This window comes from Erigeron canadensis, chromosome 2 (assembly GCF_010389155.1).
Source record: "Erigeron canadensis isolate Cc75 chromosome 2, C_canadensis_v1, whole genome shotgun sequence".
NCBI classification, from domain to species: domain Eukaryota; kingdom Viridiplantae; phylum Streptophyta; class Magnoliopsida; order Asterales; family Asteraceae; genus Erigeron; species Erigeron canadensis.
This window is the reverse complement of record NC_057762.1, coordinates 24,066,849-24,070,354: the sequence shown is the minus strand read 5'-3', so window position 1 is coordinate 24,070,354 and position 3,506 is coordinate 24,066,849.

Genomic DNA, 3,506 nt, shown 5'->3' with positions numbered 1-3,506 from the left:
TTTATTTAGGGTAAATTACAAACATAGTAGCCGATGAATACATGAAATTATACCAGACATACCCCCACGAATCTATTTATCCGAGTCATACCCAAGATTTGCAAATATGCACGTCCACAATACTTACGCCTAACGGAGAATGACACATTGTTAAATATTGTCTTGTGCCGGGAGTCCATTGGGTAAAAACGAGAGTGTTTCTAACCAGTTGAACTGACCATATCTTTACTCCCTTATAAAGGAAATAACCTCTTTTTATTTTAGGTAATTCTACCTTTGAATTACCAGAATTATCCTTGACTTTTTATGTTTTGCCCTTAATGAATTATAAATTACACTCTAAACCTTTATTTTAATAATTAACACTTTAAGCTCCTATCTTTTAAATTTTTCACTATCATAATTAAATCAACTTAAACTACTTGACACCGCCACCACCAACAATTAAGGGCAAAACCGACACCACCACCACCGCTGCTGCATTGCGCGGGTACCATGCTCATATATATGAAACTATATATAGGGGAGCCTTATTTTGAGAACCCATTTTTTTGTAAGAACCGTAAGAACTCCTAATATATTTATTGGATCACATGTTTTTTTTGTTCATTCACATGTGAAACGTTATAAAAAAATATGTTACAGAAGAAATATTTTTTCAAAACCTTACATATAGTCGTTTGTCACATGTGAACAGAAAATGTGAACAAATTCATTCACAAGTTCATAAAAAGCTACTTTGAAGGTTTCATAAAAAAGTTTCTTCTACAACATACCTTTTTATATCATTTCATATGTGAATGAGCAAAAAAAACATGTGAACAAGTATATTATCTAAGAGTTCTCATGGTTCTTACAAAAAGAAATAGTTCTCAAAATAAGGAAAATATATATATATATATATATTAACGGTGAAATTTTTGCTTTAAGTAATTTTTTTTAATTATATTGACGACCATTACAACAGATAACAAATATTTTCAAAAAATTCCAAAAACAAAATTAACAATAGAAATACTATGTCACCATCATCATGAGCTATCAAGGTTCAAACGAATATTTAGTTAAGTTTAATTAATATTAATTCTTTAGTAATAAGCAAAGGATAGATAAGATTCGGATCTCATAAAGTTAACACAAAATCTAAGTTAAGGTTATTTTTTTTCTTTCAATTCCTCTCATTTAATCGGTATACATTTTTATATTTGTTTATTCTAACTTTTTTATTTTGAAAGTTAGAATTTAGTTGAAACTTTATATCGTGATTCGACAGCGGGAGGTCTAGCATACGTTATCTTAATTGGATCTGCGCTATAGAGCTCCACCAAAGCAAAAATACCTGTTTCAAATACCCAATGGGAAAGACTCCCACTAATCCACCTGAAGACACGACAATTAAAATGGGTAAATCCTTGCCTCCTCTAAGATTCGAACTTGGGGTTACCGGGTCCAAACCCCTTCATTGGGGGACTACATTTTCCACTGAGGTTTTCACCTCAATGATTGTTTATTCTAAATAAATGCTTATTTCTACAAGTAAATTATCAAAATAATAGGTTTAAATCTTAATATGTGCAAAATGCTCATAGAAACGAATACAAAGATTTTTCCAGCATGAATTTTCTCTAGAATTGAAGTTAAGTATTTGAACAAGCATGTCACTGAGCCCAAATTTACTGTTAAAAAAAGTTATTCAAAATTTTAAGTTCCCTTAATCAAGTAAAAAGTAGATATTTATATTTCTATTATCCGATAAAGACATGTCCTTATAGTTTATACGTATTGTCTTTTAATTAGTGGTTATGCATCATGCATGATGTTTTTCTATACAAAATGTTTCATATTCGAACATGCTTATGTAAATATTTTAAAAATGGTTAGAAAAATACTTCAAAAACGATCAATTGATACCGCCATCATACTATATGAGTATACAAATGAAAGTTGCAAGTCTTAGGTTTAAACCTTACTAAAGACAAATAGGGGAGCGACAATGAGGCATCAACAAAATTCTTCCCGAGTATTTTGATTGATCATTGATATGTCCATTTATATAGACATTCCCATACCGTTTCTAAGTCGTTTTAAGCTTAATTATGTGCAAATTACATGTATATTCGATGCTTTGATGGTATTGTTAGAGATGATTCTAATGACATAATCCTTTAAAAAGAAGAGAATTGTAACATCCCAAATCTTTTTGCTTTGATCGTTGACCAATCGTTAGTTTTCGTTAACTAATGTGTGACTAAAATGTGTTTATGTGTTTTAATGTGCAAGTGTTTAATGTGTAAGTGTGCTCCATGCAATGTGTAATCAAATTAAATGACTAATTATGTGTTTAAAGAGGTCAATATGTGTTTCTGAGGGATAAAAGTCTAAGTAAGAGTTTCCGTATGTATTAAACGAGCTTTTGAGTGGCATTATGGATTATTAGGAAGTGGAAGGGCTTAGATGTTGAGTTTAAAAACTTGGTCCAACAGTTGTAGGGCTTGATATACGTGAGTTAATCTTAGTTCAGTCATAATTCACACTTTCACAAACAAAACCAAATTGCATCTCTAGAGGTTTTAGCGATTTCACGACCAAAAGCAGGCCCGGATAAAGAGGTGTTCAACCTATTCAAAGGAACAGGGCCACATTCTTACAAAGGCCTATATTTTTCTGGGTAAAGATCCCCTCAAGTTATCCCAACTTGAGGTGTAATGTAACACCCCGAGCTATATGAATATTACTAAAAAGATATAGCGTATGCATGAGATTATCGTAGAACACGAACTATATGAATAAAAGGGATTCGGTGAATCCAACATCAACACACAAGTACATAATGCATAATGCAAAATAAGGGGCAAATGAATCCTGGATCCATGTAAGTCCAAGCCCAAGTTCTAGCACAAGCATCAATCAACCATCACATCTTGGATTCATTGTATTACCTGAAAGTATACTAAACAAAGTCAACACTAGGTTGGTGAGTTCGTAGTAATGGTTCACAAGGAACCATCCAAGTCGCAAAATGTGTAAAGCATAAGTGAGACGTAACATGTACAACGTGTGAGTAAATCAAAACTTACGGTAAACCAATGCATTACACATGAATGTAAGGAGGGTTACTCATGGCGTAACCTAACCATGTATTAGTACTAGTACAAGTGTCTAATCACAATAACTGAAGAAAGGATAACATGTGTGTCCAAACAATAAGACATCAAATAATGTATGATAAGTGTACCAGAACAACAATAAAAACCACACAACCATAGTGTTCTCAAGTATGAAATATTTGGATGTACGTCTTACAAAAGCGCGTTCTCAAGTGTATGACACTTAGGAGTACATCAAACCAATCAATAAGTACCAAAGCATGTTCTCAAGTGCAAGGCACTTGGGAGTACGACAAACCAATCAATAAGTACAAACATAATCAATCTCAATCACAAGTCTATCATACCATAAATCATCCAAACCACAATGCACATACATTCCATACGACTCTATATTTA